This window comes from Saimiri boliviensis, chromosome 15 (genome assembly GCF_048565385.1).
Source record: "Saimiri boliviensis isolate mSaiBol1 chromosome 15, mSaiBol1.pri, whole genome shotgun sequence".
NCBI lineage: Eukaryota > Metazoa > Chordata > Mammalia > Primates > Cebidae > Saimiri > Saimiri boliviensis.
The window spans coordinates 40,550,328-40,570,022 of record NC_133463.1 but is presented as its reverse complement, the minus strand read 5'-3'; the positions used below and the strand labels follow the sequence as shown (position 1 = coordinate 40,570,022).

Below are 19,695 nucleotides of genomic sequence, written 5' to 3'. Positions count from 1 at the left end.
GCCTATAATTCCAGCACTTTGGGAGGTCAAGGCAGGAGGATCACCTGAGCTCAGGAATTCAAGATCAGCTTGGGCTACATGGCAAAATCCCATCTCTACTAAAAAATACAAAAATTAGCCAGGCGTGGTGGCACGTGCCTGTAGTCTCAGCTACTTGGGGGCCTGAGGCAGAAGGATCGCTTGAGCCTGGGAGGTCAAAGCCGCAGTGGGCTTTGTTCTCAGCACTGCACTCCAGCCTGCATGACACCACCTGTCTCAAAATAAATAAATAAATAAAAATGACACAAGTATAACTCTTGTTTCTCATCTCTGGTAACTGTCAGTGGCATTATACCATTCTTATTTCTTGAGGAAGAAATGTAGGAGTCCTCATTGAATATTTTCTTTCACAAAATCTATTTATCAAGTCGGCAGCAAGTTTAATAGCTTTTTCCTCCTGAACACAATTTAAATCATCTACTTTTGCCATTGTCTGCAATCCCCATTTCTCTCTTGCAGAACCACCCGACCCTGGGGAGGCCACACTCTGGAGGGAATGTGGGTCCTTCAGAATTTATCCCTTCAGAAAATACACCTTTCCCCTGTAAACACAAAGCAAACCCCCTACAACTAAGAGCTGGGCCTTAGAGGCACGTGTGGTCCCATTCTGAGAGTGGATGCCAGTAGTAACTCTGAGGCTCAGGTCTCTGGAAGGGGAAATTGGAATCTGTGACTCTTCTGCTCAGAGGCTTTCAAGGGAGCTGAACTGGTTCATGGTTGCTGATGACCACTGGCTACCAATTTCTTTAAGGAAAGATTGTCCAGTTTAGGAATTTAGGACTCTCCCAAATCATCAAATAATGAGTTTATGAAGACCACCAGATACCCAAGAAGTTAAGCACTGTATGTGCCAAAGATGTTTACAGAGATAATGAAGAAGAAAATGTTAAAGAGATAACAGAAGTGGCCAGACACTGTGCCTCACGCTGTAATCCCAGCACTTTGAGAGGCCAAAGCAGTATGATTGCTTGAGGACAGGAGTTTGAGACCAGCCCGGCCAACAGGATAAAACCCTATCTCAACTAAAAATATACAAGTTAGCTGGGCATGGTGGTGAATGCTTGTAATCCCAGCTACTTGGGAAGCTGAGGCAGGAGAACCGCTTGAACCCAGAAGGCAGAGGTTGCAGTGAGCTGAGATCACATCACTGCACTCCCTGGGTGCAGTGCGAGACTCTGTCTGCATGACAGAGCAAGATTCTGTTTCAAAAAAAAAAAAAAAAAAGATAACAGATGTGAAGTATTGAGCATGATGTCCAACATGCAGTGAGGCTTACTATGTGGAAGCTCTATCTGTATTGCACTTCATCCTTTCTTCACTGAACCAGCGTTATTAGCACCAATTCACCAGCTACTAGCATCTGAAGGTACATGTTGATCATGTAAGTTACCTTTCTCTGGACAGACAATCTACATCTTTATGGTATTGAGTTTATGGCAGACCATATAGAGAGGTAATATAGTAGTTTTCTACTGCTGCTGAAACAAATTTCCAAAATTTTAGCCTCTTACAACCCAAATTTATTCTCCTGATACTTCTGGAGGTCACAAATCCAAAATACATATTGTGAGCTAAAATCATGGGGTTGGCAGGGTTGCATTCCTTCTGCAGGCTCTAGAGGAGAATTTGTTTTATTGTCTTTTCCAGTTTCTATAAGCCTCCTACATTCCTTGGCTTATGGTCTCTTTTCCATTGTCAAAGCAAGCAGTATAAAATCTTCTCTCACTCCTCTCTTCTTGCTGCTTCTTATAAGAATCTTTGTGATTATATCAGACCCATCTGGACGAATCAGAATAATCTCCCATCTCAGGATCCTTCATTCAGTCACATCTGTGAAGTCCCTTGTGCTGTGTAAGACAACATTTTCACAGATTCTGGGGATTAAGATGTGAACATCATTGGGACCAATTATTTAGCCTCCTACAGGCAGGAAGCAGGGGGAAACTTTTCAAGGATTCACTTAGTGATGGTGGAGATTGAAGGTGGTGGTGGCTGGGATATTGAGGAGGAAGCAGGCCAACTGGGAAATAAGAGATGATTTCCAGCCCTAGGTGTAACTGGATTGGCATATTTAGAGGGGGGAATTCAATGACATTAGCTTCGAGAGCTGCAAAAAATTCAGAAATTTTGCTTTCTGAAAAGCAAAATTGTGAGTATAATTATTGGAGGGAGAGCAAGGGGAGTTAGTAGTGGTTGAAATAATATAATGAATGAATAGTTTCATTACTAAAGCATATCATCCTCTGGATATTGATGGATATCATTCAGTTGGTTGTAGTTGATATAGCAGAAAAGAGTTCCGATTGGTCATCCATCAATTCTATTGATTCTATTGAAATTTCTAGGCAGGTAACATATCATGTTATTTTGATGAAAATGTTAATGCTGATGTCAGCAGTAGATACATGAGAAGAGGCAATTAAAAAGAACCAAAGATGTGTGCTTTGGCAGAGTGATTATCAATAAATTCATTTGTGTGAACTGCTTACCTTTAATTCCCCTGTGGCACAGTAGCACGAAAGTGAGTCAGGTTAATGTGAGTTTTATTTTATAAGGGCTATTAAGTCTACATAGGTTTGCTTAGTCATCATGGTTGCTGTTTTGTGGCATGTCCATTCACTTATAATTTAAGGAAAAAGTCAAGGGAACATGTTTCTTTCTAAACACTTTTGCTTCAGGCAACCCTTTGTTGCTTTTACTACTAATGAGAGAAACTCCAGTTCTTTAAGAGTTAATTTTAAAACAAAACTTTGCCCGTGTATTTCCAACCCCTGGAATACCATGCACAGGAGCACAGCACAATAAATAATTCTGTTCATGCAGGTGATGAATGCTGTCAAGGACTTCACTTGCTAACCATTTAAGAAATACAGATTTACATACTTTCAAGGCATATCTGTGAAAATGCCAGTCCTTTAACTAAACACTCATCTACTCAAACTTTCTGCTAAAGGGAGCACCACCTGAGTGACTTGCCCACACTCCGAGCTCTTCCTGCCTCCAAATGAATTGGTGATTTTCTCTTCCTGCCTCCAGTGTGTTGGTTACCAATGCCATTCTTATCGGGGGTAAGGGTCCAGGCCCACCGGCTTGGAGTTATCTGTGTCTCCTTCCCTTTCCTTAGGCTCTTGTAGTAAATGCCACCAATTCTATCTTCACAACCCCTCTGGTGTTCTTTCCTTCCTTCACCTTTCATCACCATTGCCTCTCACCTGCTAACATAAAATCACATCCTAACTGACCTCATCGCCTAAGCCTTTGCTCCCTCATATCCAGCTAAAGACCTACTGCAAGAGTGATAGCCCCGAAGCCCTGTTCCAATCTGCTCATTCATGGTCAGGGAATTTCAACAGCTTCCCACTGCTTTGCATAAAAGGCAAACACCACCACCTAGCAGGCAAGGGCCTCAGATCTACTTTTCCAGATTTTTATTTCAATAGTTTCCTTTATATTGTTTATTTTTTGTTAAAGCAGGGCAGTATATTGTCCCCAAATTTATCTTCTATCCTTTTTTTTTTTTTTAAATAGAGACAGGGTGTCGCAATGTTGCCTAGGCTAGTCTTAAGCTCCTGGGCTCAAACAATCTGCCCACCTTGGCCTCCCAAAATGTTGGAGTTATAGTGTGAGCCGCTGTACCTGGCTGTTATCCCCAATTTATTCCGTGTGTCTCTGTCTTTACCTTTAGGCTTTGCCATGTGTTGCTCTTTAATGTGAAATGCCCAGCTCTTGTCCCAAACTCACATATCCACTTGTGAAAATCTAACCTATCATTCAAAGTATATCTCAGATGACAGGTATTTCTTGAATAAAGTCTTTCATCTTTGCATTGCCATAGACTTTGTTTTGTATCTTTCTTATGACATCACTCATATTCAAACCTTGCTTATATTTATGTGTATACTTTTCTCTCCACCAGATAGGTAGTAAGACCCTTAAAATCAGAAACCAAATTTTGTCAATCCTAGAAAACTTCCATTCTCTTTAGTAGATAGTAAAAATAAATTGTTAAATATTGGATTGAATAAGCAAGTGAATTGATTTTGTTGATTTATTTCTACAGAACATTAGTGATGTTGTGAACAAACACTTCAAGCACATCCAAAATAAAAACTATCTGGAACTAGAATAACAGAATCTTTAATCATGTCGCACTGCTATAATACACACTGAGCTATGAAAAAATCTCATGCTGGAAGAGGTGCCAGAATCTTAGTACACTATTTTCAGGAAAGAGATACCATTTCTTTCCCTAAGACATGACCTTGTCTTAGTACCAGCAATGTGAAACCTAACTGGGGAATAAATAAGTTTCAATTTTTAAGAGGTCATAAACTCTGACAGGGCTGGGAGTATCAAGTTAACTTGAGCATCAGCCACCCTGCAGTGCCAGCTGAGGGGCATGTAGAGAGAAAGGTACTGAGGGTGGGTGTGGGTGCTCGGCTTCTAGGCAGTACTGGCAGCAACAGCTGCTGCTGGGTTCTGGAGGCAGCCCTCTGTTCTCTCTCTGTGGGGAGGAGATCCAGGAGTAGATGGGGAGGTCGGTGATGAGATGGGGCAGGGGCCTAAGCGGAGGCCTCAGGCCCTGGTTAGAGATACAGCTGGGCTATATGAAGCAGAATACTTAGTTACGGTATCCTTGGTGAATAAAAAGCTGAGGGAATCTCAGAATTGAGTTATAATATCTGCTTGTGAGTCTATATTACATTGGTGATGACAAAGGTAACTTCTATGAACTTACAGAAACAAAGGATTATATGGGGAGTAAACTTAACAGTGCTTCATTTCAGAACAACATGAAACAATTACAGGCACATAAATCTAGAAGTAGATAGCCTCATCTCTACCATAATGAATGATGAAAGGTGAGATTAAATGATTCTGAATATTGCCTGACCTGATAAACCTCTATGACTTAAGAAAGTGAACCCTGCTTGGCTGGACAGAGCCTCCCTAATATTATTATGGTAAAAGGAATTTCTCACATTGCAGGCTGGGGAAGCCAAATATGGACTTTGTGCCACAGTGTTCTGCACCCATTCGTACATAGGGCTTTTGCTTTAAAATGAGCATTTAGAAGAACTGGCAAATCATTTTATACACTTTGCTTGTGTTATATTCTAAGTAAATTCATAAGTAGTTTATCTTATTTTAAAATCATCTCCTCTTCACTTTCTGTATAGCCTGGGCTTGTTAATTTATTTTTAAGTTCAGGGAGAACAACTGTGGCATATACACGAAGAAAATACCAGATGTTGGGAAAGATGACAATTTCATTGCATATCTGTGACCCCTTCTTCTTGCCAATGCCCTGCAGGTGAGAGTCAATTGTAGAATAAGCAAGGCCCAGGGACCCCCAAAATGAACACTTTTATAGACCCAGGCAGAGGGCAGGGGCTCCCCTAGGTACAGTGTTGATGTTATGCCCGGGAATAAGGAACTCAGAACTCTTGGTGCGCTGAGTGTGTGCAATCAGTGAAACCCAGTAGATGTCTCTTGGTCTTTGGAGAAAAATCGCCTTTGCCAATGTCCAGTGTACAGCTTGCTTCTGCAGGTCGACCTGAGCAGCCCTGCCCTGGAAAGGAACTGCAACGTTGAGCAGAACTATTGTTAATCCACACAGTTAAGGAAGAGAGAAGCCCCACCATGCTCTTTTTCCCCTTTAAAAAAAAAAAAAAATTTTTTTTTTTTTTTTTTTTTTTTAAATTTAAGAGATGAGTCCCATTATGTTGCCTGGGCTGATTTCAAACTCCTGAGCTTAAGCGATCCCCTCAACTTCAGCCTCCCTAAGTGTTAGGATTACAGGTATGAGTTACTGTGTTCCACCCTTCATGCTGTTTCTTATCTGGAGCTTCAGAAGGTTTCTTTTCCACTTATGCCTCCAGGTAAGGTTGATTTTTGACCCTTTGCTCACAAAATCGCCCGTGGTAACAGTGTGAGAATGGATAATCTATGTGACCACCGTTTAGAGAAATGTAGTTCAAAACAATGAGAGACCATGGGAGTGGGAGGCAAAATTCAAAAGACTGATAATATTCCTGTGGAAACATTAAGTACTCCAATAATTTATTTGCAGGACTTATTTAAATTATAAATGGACATAGAGTTAGATTCAAATATCTCACCTTTAGCAGTCTCTGCAATTGAAAAATTAATAAGAGTAATTGGAAATAAATGTGCAAGGATGCTAACTGAATCGATGTTTGTAAGAGCAGGCATTTCAAAGTAACCTAAAGGGGAATGGATAGAATAGTGATTCTGGACAACTGCATTTGTGATACTTTAAGTGTAAAAAGTGAATTGAAGAGCAATGGCATAATATGATGCTGATTTTGCATATAAAATTTTTTCACATCTACATGATTATGCATTCAGTGAAGAGAGTAGAATGAAACACCAATCTGGTAACATTTGTTGCCTTGAAGAGAATATGACTGTAAAAGAGGACAGATTGTTAATTTTTACTTGATTTACATCTGTATTGTTTGATAGCTGCAAAGAACATATATTATTTTTGTAACAAAATTATTAAAAATTTTTTCTTAAAAGCCTCATATTTAAAAGTTTATGATTGTGAGATATTAAACTGAAGAATTTCAAATGAGAGATCATAGAATTTAAAAATTAAAAATTTCTTGCCTTAAGAATAAGTCAATATTTTAATAAAATCTTGTTTTAACCAATGAAAAAAGTATTTAAGAGGAAAAGAACTATTTCTATAGTTTTGACATGTCTACTGACAAGTCAATATAGCTGTTGTGCCCCTTTTTGAATACTATTTTATTGCCTTATAAACCTGGAAATCTCCTAACCAGATGAATACGTGGAGAAGTTATTTTACTTTGTTTGATCTACATGATGATTATACTCCTATGAGGAAAAGAAATGTACTTGTTTGAAAAAAACCAAGGGAGTCAGGGGAATCTCACTCAAATCTGTAGCATAAGAAAAAACATTTAAATTAAATGATTGGAAAGAGAAGAACCAAGCTAGGGACAAGTTCCGAAGCATGTAAAAATCTTTACTTTGTGGTACCTTTAAGCGAGTGGTTCTTGAACATTTCTGTGCATCAAAGGGCTTTGTTAAAACACAGATTGCCCAGCCTCACCCTCAGAGTTTCTGATTCAGTAGATGGAAGATGAGAATTTGCATTTCTAGCAAGTCCCAGATGATGCTAATACTGCTGCTTTGAGGACCATACTCAGAGAGCCACTGCTCCAGAAATATTCCCTGTATACCCTTTGTCAGAAATGGCTAAGATTTCTAGAAGCAAGAATAGAAATAAAGGCAAGATGTACACAGTGACATCTGGTACTGGGGTTGAGATTATGTATTATATACAATTTTTAAAAAAGTAAGGCTACGACTAAGCTGTCTGTTACACTAGATTTGCTGTGGCAGTATTTTATATGTTGTAGAAAACAAAAGCATTGAATAAATCAAACGTATTTAAGAGTAATAGAAATTTATTTATATGTATTAAATCTCACTTCTTTTCATTGTTTATAAGAGAATATGAACTGCATAATTTTCCAGCTAGTTATCCATATTAGAAAATAAATAAAAACAGGATATTGAAAGAAGATAGAATGTTTATAAATTGTTGGTAATTTTAAAATTAGAAAATTAAATTTAAAAGTTAAAATTTAAAAATTCTACTTCTCTTTGGTTGTGGTACATGATTGCTTTAAAAATATGAATTTTTAAAAACACTTTCTTTGTGTGAAACAAACATAATATCTTTCTTTATGATTGTTTCATTGTGACTGAGGCAGTTGGAATGCACAGTGTGCTCTTTTGGGTTTCCCTGTGATTTTTCAAGATTTATTCTTCACAGTTCCTAAAATTAAACTTTTTTTTGGAGAAAGAGAAACATGTAAAAAAGAAAAAAATTCAGATAATTGTAACTTTTCCTATCTTGGGGGCAGTGCCACATTTCCAAGGGGGTCTAAGCGCTGTGTATTAGAGCCAAGAGGTGGCAGACTTGTCACTGTTATGTCAATCTTATGACTTTTCAACAGGTCCTACTTCCCAGAAACCAAATCAGACTTTCTACTTGAACCAGTACCAAGCCTCTGGACAGAGCTTCAAGGGAAGGATTTTGGGGTCATGGGTTTTTTCCAGGAAGGCTCAAAAAAAGCTTCCCTTGCAGTTTGAGTTTGAAGGCTATAGCTCAGCAGCAGATGTGGACACCTAAGAACATTTCTAAGGAAGCAGCCACTTCTCTCCCAGCCTTGAACCCTGATCTCTGGGTTCTTCCTTCTGAGATTCTCCCATCTTAGTTAAACTGTGCTTTATAAGTACATGGCTATTTGAGATACAATTTTTAAATAATATGTTACTTTGTGAAAGCTCTTACTTTAGGGAGGACAGGTCAGCATTGCAGTGTGTTGACAGATCTGTGAAGTGGCTTTATATCATATTTCATCTTTCATGCTACCATCTTTTCCAACTACCGTTTCCTAATGCTCTTGGTTACCCCACTTTGGAGATCACCCTGGATTACTTAGGACACATCTCTCCAACTTTCAATGCCTAACCTTGGCTAGTTAACCGTCTTGAAACAAATTCATATCAATGCATTAATGACAGAAAATAGTTTAATATGCTAACTTCTAGTCACATCTTTGCTTTACATGGTGATTTTAAACTCCAGAGATGTTAGGTAAAGAAATGCATTTTGAGCAATGAAATGCCATCGACTGGTATGGCCAGTACAAAAGAAATATTTAACCAGAGCAGCTTCCCATGGTCCCTTGTATTATAAGTGCTAGTCCATCTTTGGTTAATGCAGAAGTTGACTTATGAGAAAGCATGTGAACAGGGTTCTCTTTTAAAAGTATACTCTAAATGGATACCTGAGGGGGAAATGAATGGGAACCTTGGCACTGCGTTGGGTTAATCTTGATGTTCTCCATTCACTCCCTATGCTGGTTACCCATGTTAGTCTGTTTCTTATTAATTGGAAATTACTTTTACTTATGATTAAGAAACTGTTACAGTTCTGGACTGCTATCTAGAGGGTAGGATTACAGTTCAACAAATAGCCAAGTAATATATTACCAAGTTAAGATCTCTGGACTATGGCTATACTGGGTTTAAGGTGTCTAGCAAACTATTTCCTGCGTAGTGAGAAATAATATGACACCAAACCTTTCGGAATCAGGCTAGGAACTGAAATGGGGGAAAGTTGAACCAGCTGTCTTTCAAGCTGAACCACATCATTAAGGTCTAGATGGCACAGCCATAGAATAGATTAGGACTATTATAGAGAACTAGTGATGTTTGTATATTAATACCTGTAATTTATAAGCCCATAAGGATTTAGGCTTCTTGTACTTTGTATGTTTATTTGTACTAGTTTTCCTTCACTTTGACAGTTTCAACCTATCTTATATTGGCAGGGAAATCAGTTGAAGTAAGCTTTGTTCAGACGTTATTCAGACCTCTGGGCATACAAATGGTAGTGACTGTTATCATGGGAAGAGTGAAATTCAGAGGAAACTGAATCAAAACCTCCCAACTTAAGCATTTTTAAATAGGACTAAAACCTTGGAGTTAAAAAAAAAAACAACTTTTAAAATCTTTTAGCTTTGCCCTATTTTATTTTAATTTTTTAGAAAGATATATGGGAACTTTATGATCACTTTGGATGATTTTATTGCAGTTAGAGAGTAGAACATTCTAGCTCATTTCTTTTTTTTTTTTTAATTTTTTATTTTTTTTATTTTTTTTATTTTTTTTATTTTTTTATTTTTTATTTTTAATTCAATCTTTTTATTTTTTTTTATTTTTTTTTTAATTTTTTTTTTTTTAATTTTTATAAGTATCGAACTCAGTAACCAGGTCTCAGTAGAGATGCTTTTTATTTATGGAGACTAAATAGAAAGTAATTTCAATTTTCTAAAAATGACTACTGTCAAAATTTATGACAACCTGTAGTATAAGTACATACAGATACACTATTTTAAATGTAAATCTTGGACTTTCTTTTCTCAGCTAATATTTATTTTTATTGACTTTTCTTAGAAATTATTTTAATCAGTCCTATATTAAAAGATGCACAATTTCAAATTTCTTCTCATCAGATTAAGACACAAAATAGGTTAAAATATAAATTTGCCATTGTTATGTTTACATAGATCTTAGAAATGTTATATTTATATTTTCATACGATTCTGGATACTAATAGGAATTTTAAATTTGATGTCATAATTCTTCTGTCACCTTTGGGTGTCTGCATTTAACATGTGACACAGAGTGTCATATTTGACTGCCTCTCTGAATAGCTTCCAGCTATAACGACTACTGCCATCTTTAGGATTGATCCACAGATTCTGGATCTAACTTGTGTGCAGGTAGAGCGAGTTTAAAGGAGGTTTAAGTTACCCTGCCAACCCTAGTGACTCTTTATCCTTGGAGTCTGGTTATCTGATTCTATGCCTTGGTCCTAGTAAATGGGGGTTCTAGCTCCCCTAGGATCTGAACTCATACCATAAATTGTGTAAAGATCTGTTTCTTTTCCCAAAGGTAAGCCTTTGGCTTGATAATGATTCTGGTGCCCTGGGCATTCTAGGCTTGTTAATCTTAATTCTTTTGGTCATGCATTCCTTTGAAATTATGATAAAAGTGAGGTTTGTTTCCTTTGAAAATACACATAGTCTCAGGTGCATGTGCATATACACACATGCTCACAATTTTGAATACAGTTTCTGGGCTTTCATGAATTTTAAGGCAACCCCCAAAGAATGAGATCTCTGAATATTGCAGGCTTTAGTGTCACGTGTAGTACACCCAAGCAGAAATCAGATCAGCTGAGACAGCATTCTAATTCACATGACGTTACGCCTGTCTTGCCCTTTGGTGCACCATAATCTTGTCAGCAGTAGTCAGGTAGGGTCCACCCAATACAAATATTTGTCCAAAGCAATACCAAGAGAGGTACAATGATTTACAACTTAATGAGAAAAATAAAATCATTTGTTGAGCATGAATGAAGCTACTTTAGAGAATGAGAATGATAAAGATTTTACTGTGTTGATAAAGATTTAATTGCACTCAGTGAATTACAGAGCAGCAAGTTTCTGATACTTACTTTCAGTTCCTTTTCACTGAGGAACTTTTGAACTAACATCCATTAAACACCAAGTATATGTCAGGTCCTAAGCTGGATGTTGTGGATTAAAAAAATAAGTGAGGAGCTCATAATGTTGTACAGGAGAAAGATGTGTAAGTGAATAACAATGAAAGGCATTGTTACTTTTTAAGCGTAGACTTTGTGCTAGCAGTTTCACATACTTATTTCACCAAATCTTTAAAACAATCCTAGAGGCATGTTTATTTTTATTCTCATTTTACAAGTGATGAAACAATATCATGGATGATGGACCATATGCCTTGGTAGAACTAAAGTTCAGACCTGAGCACAGGGAAGACCCAGGTTTTTGGGAGGCCCTCTTTAAAAAAGAATATACCTTGTACTCATCAGACGGCTACTATGAAACAAAAATTAAAGCCAACCAGACAAAAATCCAGCAGAAAACAAGTGTTGGCGATGATGTGGAGAAATTAGAACCTGTGTGTTTCTGCTGGGGATGTAAAGAGGTGTCACCATTGTGGAAAACAGTATGGTGATTCCTCAAAGAATTAAACATAGAACTACCATATGGTCCAGCATTCCACTTCTGGGTATATGTCTAAAAGAAGTGAGAACAGGGGCTTCGACACATATTTGTACACCTGTGTTCATAGCAGCATTATTCACAATAGTCCAAAGGTGGAAACAAACCCAGTGTTTATCGTCAGATGAATGAATAAACAAAATGTGGTACTACATATACAGTAGTTTCCCCACTAACCAAAGCTTTGCTTCCTTAAGTTGCAGTTCCGAATGATCTACCATACCACAGTCTAAAATTATTAAATGGAAACTTCCAGAAATAAACAATTCATATGTGTTCAATTGCATGCCATTCCGAGTAGTGTGATGACATCTCACAGCAACCCACTCCATCCTGCCGGGGGCATGAATCTTCCCTTTGTCCATCAAATCACCTCTGTACACGCTGCCCTCCCCTTCGTCACTTAGTAGCCTTCTCCATTATCAGATTTTCTGTTGCCATGCTGCAGTGCTTGTGTTCAAGTAGCCCTTATTTTACTTCATAATGGCCCCAAAGCCCAAGACATGGGATGCTGCTAATTTGGATATGCCAAAAAGGAGCCATCAGTCCTTCCTTTAAGTGAAAATTTGAAAGCTCTTGACTTAATTAGGAAAGGATAAAAGTCATACATTGAGGTTGCTAAGATCTGTGATAAGAACAAATCTTCTATCAAGGCAATTGTGAAGACGGAAAAAGAAATTTGTGCTAGTTTTGCTGTTGCAACTCAAACTGTAAAAGTTACAGCTACAGTGCATGATACATGTTTAGTTAAGATGGAAAAGGCAGTGAATCTGGGTAGAAGACATAAGTAGAAAACATGTTTTGATAACAACTTGTTGCACCAGAAAGCACTAAACATTTGCGAAGACTTCAACAAGCAAGAAACAAGTGACTCCCAAGCCGTTTGCTACTAGTAAGGGCTGGTTACACCGATTCAGGAATACAGAAGGTCACTAGCAGCCTATGGCTACATCACAATGCTTACATCGTTCACCTCCTGTCATCTCATCACAGAGGCATCACACCATCTCCCATCACCACAAGAAGGGTGAGTACAGTACAATGAGATATTTTGAGATAGAGACTACGTTCACATAACTTTTATTATGATATATTGTTATAGTTGTTCTATTTTATTATTAGTTATTGTTAATCTCTTCCTGTTCCTAATTTATAATTTAAACTTTATCATAGGTGTGTTTGTATAAAAAAAACATAGGATTTGGTACTATCCATGGTTTCAGGCATCATCTTTAACATATCCTCGCAGATAAGGGGGACTACTGTACATATGAGGGGTATTTTTCAGCCTTAGAAAGGAGTGATACATGCTACAACATGGATGAAGATTGAAGACACTATGTTAAGTGAAGTAAGCCAGATACAAAAGGACCAATACTGTGTGATTCCGTGTACATGGGATATCTAGAATAGTCAAATTCATAGAGACAGAAAATAGAGTAATTGTTGCCAGGGCTCAGGGGAGGAAGGTGTGGGGAGTTACTGTTTAATGGATATGGAGTTTCAGTTTGGAAAGATGAAAAAGTTATGGAGATGAAGTGTGATGGGGGTTGCACAGCAATGTCATTGTACTTAATGCCACAGACCTGTATATCTTAAAATGTTTAAAGTACTAAATTTAATTTTACCACAAAAAAGAATGCAAAATTAATAATAAAAATTAGTGACAAAGGTGAATATCTATTTAGGACAAGGAAAATGATTTATAATAAATCAAATATTTTAAAAAGTTAAATATCAAAAATACCACAGATGCAGAAAAAAAACACAACATTTCATATTCAGCAACTGCCAGAGCAATTCTCTAATAGCTTTTGTCTATAGTTTAATTTCATAATTCTGGATTATCTCTTCATATGACAACAATTTTATATATTTTTTCTTATTAATATTGGGATTCATAAAACCACACATATTTGAAGTACAGCTGTAGGCTTGTGTCTTAATTCACAGGATTCTTTAATTTTGTATTATTTTTATCAAAAAAATGTTTTAATGTATGATGTAGTTTTAATTGCATATAAGACATTATCACATAGATTCCTGAGAGAACCTCTGTCTTGACTAGGTTTTCTGGTCAAACTCTAAAACCAAATTCTCTCCCTACGGTTTTACACATTGGATGATTGAAATTATTTCCCATGGATTAGCTCTGTCTCTGTACATTTCACCATCTGTTTCTCTTCAATAACCTACAAATTTCCAAACCTAGGAGTAATTTCACTGTTCTATATGACTTCTGGCCCTGCATATTTGCTTTGGTATAGCGGATGCTACCCTGAATGTCTAGCAATAACTTATCAACATATAGAAATGACTGAGACTCATATAAATTTGTCCCACTAAAGCCAAACTAAAATTATTCTCAACTCAACTTCCCCTATTTGGGTCTCAAAAATGCCTGCAACCCCTCCAGCCACCTGATACAGGAAATATGATGCTGGAAAGTCACAGCAAAATGATAATGGAGTTGACCAGTTGTGGTTAAATATCTTTTGCAAATTTTAGATAAAACATATGATTGTGTGAACGTATTTCTTGTGCCCTTCCGGGATATTGGAAGTAAATCAAGCAAGCGAGTGGTCTTATAGCTTAAGCATCATTATTTTTACAATGTTGCCACCTCTGCCTAAGTCTGTCTCACTCAGACAGTTTTGCTTCTCTCCACCGTGCTATTCTGCATTAGATAATTGCAAAACATTGAGATGAGGGCAATGAGAAAAACCTAGTTAGACAGTAAGGACATACTAGATAAAGACACAGAGAACATCCTGGAAGGAAGGCTTTGGAGGGAAGATCTCACCTATCTCATGCTGGCCTGTCCTGGCATTGCATTGTTTTATGTTATGTATTTTGTTACCACTTTCAGAAAATTAACAGCACCAGCTCTGCTCAACTAGCTTATCTAATGCCATATTCCACCCACCTGCCCTACACTGACCAGTGGTGTCATAAAAGATGTTTTTTCCCTTTTATTTTTGAAAAAATAAAAATAAAAAAGATTAGAACAAATAGAAAAATTAGAACAAATGTTGGCATGATGGAAACAAGGAATAAACTGGGTAGAAATATCCCAAGGGAAGATCTACATGCTCTAAATGAGTTTGTGTCTCTTGAAGAGGAATAAAATCCAGAGAAGGAAACATGTTCAGATAAGATGGATGAACCTCAAAATAACTTGAGGTGTAGTGAAGACTCAGGCAGAACAACTGTATCCTGGCACATGCTATCCCACATTTCAAAAATATATTGGTGGATGTAGGTGAGCTATAGATCATGAGCTTGATGCAAATTTAGGTAATATTCTAAGATAAAGTATTCAGTAGATAGTGTTAATCATGTAGGGAATAGTCAATAAAATGACAATAGGATATTGATATTGAACTGGATATAAAACATGTAAAAAGCAAGTTGACTCCAATCAGGCAATAAAGAGATTAAATTCATTTGAGTAGTCAATAATATCCTGTAGAGGGAATTTCAGCTATCAAATTACACAATTATAAGTTATAAAAGAAGCTGGGCTTGGTGGCTCACACCTGTAATCCCAGCACTTTGGGAGGTCAAGGCTGGTGGATTGCTTGAGGTTAGGAGTTCAGGACCGGCCTGGCCAACATGGCAAAACCCTATCTCTACTAAAAGTACAAAAATTGTCCAGGTGTGGTGGCACATACTTGTAATCCCAGCTACTCAGGAGGCTGAGACACAAGAATCTCTTGAACCAGGAGGCAGAGGTTGCAGTGAGCAGAGGTCACGCTACTGCACTCCAAACTGGGTGATGGAGTGAGATTCTGTCTCAAAAAAACAAAAAAGTTATAAAAGAGGCAACTTTAAAAAATTGGGTAAGGGTACACATGATATACCAGACTGCATGAAATGGTGTGAGTTTGGAAAGCTCAGTTACCTCAAGGAGATGCCAGCATGTTGACCTTTGGGTCATCGAGAGGCACCCTGGGCATGTGTGGTATGTAACAAGGTTCCTGCTTTTCTTTCAAATTCTTTAACAGACACTTCAACCCCAGCCTTGTTTCTCTGGTATAGTAACCCCAGCCCAATCAGATCATACCTCTGTTCTCTTTATTTGCCTAAGTGACTTTACAATACTGGGAGAAGAGAGAAATAACTATAAAAATGTGGAAGTTAGTCAAATCTACAATAGTAACATATTTGTATTAAGTTTAGAAATTTAATTATTTAATCATTGGATAACCTATGAAAGACTGTTTAAGTTGCTTGAAGCATTTAATAGAACCTGATATATTAGAAAATTAGATGTATGAACCATATAATTATAATTTTAAGGCTATAAGAGCATTTTCTTCAGTCTATACACAGTGTTTGAATGTTTAAGAGAACATGATTTACTACTGCATACATTTGATTTATGACCTTTACTGCAATTTCTTAAATTATTAGAAACCCCTTCCCTCCTTTTCAAAACTTGCAAGATATATAAAAGATACTAATATGTCAGGCATTTGGAATGTTTGAGAGATTCAGATAAACTAAATTTGTAATTGATATAATATATACATTTAACAGAACTTAATTAACCAAGTCTATCAATTGCATTAATTATTTAGGGAAATTAACGTCAAATTGAACATTAATCATGGAATAAGTTTAATGGTAATTTATGTTATCCTTTTCAAATTTCCAGATTTACAGAGATCTACTTGATAAATATAAAAGCTTTAGAAAAACTCGTTTTTAATATTTGCAGCTTTCATTCGTTAAGTAGTAATTAAGATGTAAGTAGGACTGTAAAGATGTAAAGATTCTTTTATATAAGATGTAAAGATTCTTTTGGCAGTCAGACAAAACACTTCAATGCTCGCTTAAGTCTTTGTTACTTACAGCTCTGAATGTGGGAAGGCTGCCACAGAGGGCCATGCAGTGGGTTGCTCCTGAGGACCGGGTACTGCAAGGTGGGAGGGGAAGGGGCAGCTTATGTATCGCAAAAAGGGTGGGGTTAGCTAGATTTGAGTAATTTGCATAATTTTGGCGGGCTTTGGGACATGGGCGCTGTCCTTAGTTGTCTGATGTCTGGCCCTGTGGTGATTGGAGTGGGTACATAGTGGCCCCCATGTGTGAGGCCATGATAAGAGAAGTGGTTGAGGTGTGGATTTAATCAGCAACTCAAGAAAGGAACTGACTAGCCTCTAGCCGAGGCCTCAAAACCAGGTCAAGACAGCACAATAAATCAATAAAAATACCATGTATGAAATATATTTAGTCACTAATTCCTTTATATCATGATGTCCATTTTGAGCTCAATTATTTGGCATATTCGAGTGGCCTGAATAGTAGAGGAGAATTCTAGAGAATAGTGCCTAAGTTGCACTAAACAGCATAGAAAACATTTTATTGTGACAGTAACAAGGAAGAAACCAAGTAGAAACGTGACAAGTCCCTGAAGGCTGACTTGTAACCAGGCTCCCACTTATTTGGTGTTAGCCAGGAGAATACATCAGTTATGGCAAGGGCCTTTAGTCATATTTTGACTGAATTTTAGAGTGTGTTAAATATAAAAGGCATGTTTTTTTTTTAGGGTGATGGTTTTGTGATCCAGGCTTTCTGTTAGAATGACCTCTTGATTGGTGGTGTTAACCCACCTGCAATAAGAAGCTCTAATAATGTTACAAACACCTCTTTGACTACTTAATATGTTATCAAGGACAAATTTACTGTTAAAAAACATTTTTTTTTGCCCAAGCTCCCTGGTCTAGGAGGACTAATATTTGCTGGATACACATAGGCTAGTGTCAATGATTTTTGACTGTTGAGCTAAACAACAGTCCCTGTGACCATCACGGCAAGTCCCAGAGCAGTGGTGAGTCCCAGGATTACAGGTATGAATGTGGCACATCAATGACATTTGGCTGGGTGGGGAAAGAATTATCAACATTTATGCAAATAGGAAGGCCAAGAGAGGCCGGAATGCATCTTGTGGTTTCTAGTTTCAGGATAATGGAAGAGCAAAGTAGAGGGAATAAGCAGGCTTGTTTCTTGGCGCATAATGTAGTTTCATGGTATTGCTTTTAGACTGGAAAACTGTACCTTGATTTAGGTAAATGGAAATTACTAAAGAACAGGACTGGAGAGAGACAGTGGCTTTTGCTGGGCATATGGTGAGAGTATGCAGTTGTTCATTGGGTACCCCACATGTGGTACGTATTGGGGAAACATTAGTGCAGCTGCCACTTGCCATGAGGGGGCACCCTGATACAGGAGAAGAGGTTGTTTGGAAATGGTTTTAATTTCTCAATGTTTTTCATCTCTAGGGCAGTGATCAGTTGGGTAAATGTATGGTGTGGGTTATGTGGAAGCAGGCTGATGAGTTATGGTTAGTCAGTGCAGAAGAGTCTACTGAAATCAAATATGTGTATATTTTGAATGTCTTTATAAATATTGGAGAAGCTGCGGCAGTGGGTTTGGGTTTTACTTATATAGATTTTAGAGGGCAAGAGGAGAAAATGCTGTTAGGACGGAAGAGATGGGGTTAGGAGTAGGGATACTGACAATGAGAAAGAGAAGGGGAAGAGGACAGAAGGGAATAAATGGTTTGACATTGGGAGACCAGCAGATGCTCCTTTTATGCCTACGAGAGCACACAGAGTGGATAGTTCAGTTAGGTTACCTTTAAACAGGAGAAGTGAGTGGTATTAGCAGGAACCTGAATCTCAGGAGTCAGCAGGAGTCAGCAGTATAACTAGCTACTGGAAAACCAAGAGTCTCTGGTCTCTTATGAATGACCAGACACTCCATGTGTCAGTGTAGTTAGCATTGCCCATAGTTGGTTGGGAGGCAGGGGACATGTCATCTTTAATGGTGTGGTCTTGGGCTGGGGCAGTATGGGAGCAGGGTATCCTTCCCACATGGTTACCCACTAGGGTTGATGTGGGTTGTGTTTTTGTTGCTCTATGGTGTTATAATGCGGCTGAGTCATTTGCAGAATTTGAATACGATGTTGAGTCCTGGGAGCCTGATTTGCAAATGTCTTTTAAGTCAAAGGCTTTGTGAGTGCACAGCTAGCAAAGATGCTGGTGTCCAGGATACTGCTGTAACTGGACTAAAGTGCCAGAATCTGCATGGTACAATCAAAGTCTCAATTAGAGGCAGCTGAATGTCCCTGCAAAGAACAGGATCTCATTTTTTTTAATGGATACGTAGTATTTCATGGTGTATATGTACCACATTTTCTTTATCTAGTCTATCATTGATGGGCATTTGGGTTGATTCCATATCTTTGTTATTGTGAATAGTGCTTCAATGAACATACATATGCATGCATCTTTATAATAGGATGATTTATATTCCTTTGGATATATACCCAGTAATGAGATTGCTGTGTCAAATGGTATTTCTGCTTCTAGGTCTTTAAGGAATCGTTACAATGTCTTCCACAATTGTGCAACCAATTTACATTCTCACCAACAGTGTGAAGACATTCCTTTTTCTCCATAGCCTTGCTAGCATCTGTTCTTTCTTGACTTTTTAATAATCACCATTCTGACTGGTGTGAGATCATATCTCACTGTGGTTTTGATTTGCATTTCTGTAATTATCAGTGATGTGGAACTTTTTTTAATGTTTGTTGGCCACATAAATATCTTCTTTTGAGAAGTGTTTGTTCATGGACTTTGCCCACTGTTTAATGGTGTTTTTCATTTTTTCCTTATAATTTTTTTAAGATTCTTATAGATTCTGGATATTAGACCTTTGTCAGATAGATAGATTGCAAAAATTTTCTCCCACTTTGTAGGTTGCCTGTTTGCTGTAATGATAGTTCCTTTTACTGTGCAGAAGCTCTTTAGTTTAATTAGATACCATTTGTCAAATTTTCCTTTTGTTGCAATTGCTTTTGATATTTTTGTCATGAAATCTTTGCCTATGCCTATGTTGTGAATAGTATTGACTGGATTTTCTTTCAGGGTTTTTATACTTTTGGGTTTTACATTTAAGTCTTTAATCCATC

The 19,695-nt window shown here is 37.6% G+C and overlaps 1 protein-coding gene across 1 annotated transcript in view; it reads right to left on the bottom strand.

The window, feature by feature from the left end:
- Positions 1-16,639, bottom strand: part of CA1 (carbonic anhydrase 1) — a 48,507-nt gene extending 31,868 nt beyond the window's left edge. The window contains exon 1 of the mRNA XM_074386912.1: positions 16,575-16,639. The gene's annotated coding sequence lies outside the window, so the exon portion shown is untranslated. The remainder of the gene's footprint in view (positions 1-16,574) is intronic.
- Between the last annotated feature and the right edge of the window lie 3,056 nt (positions 16,640-19,695).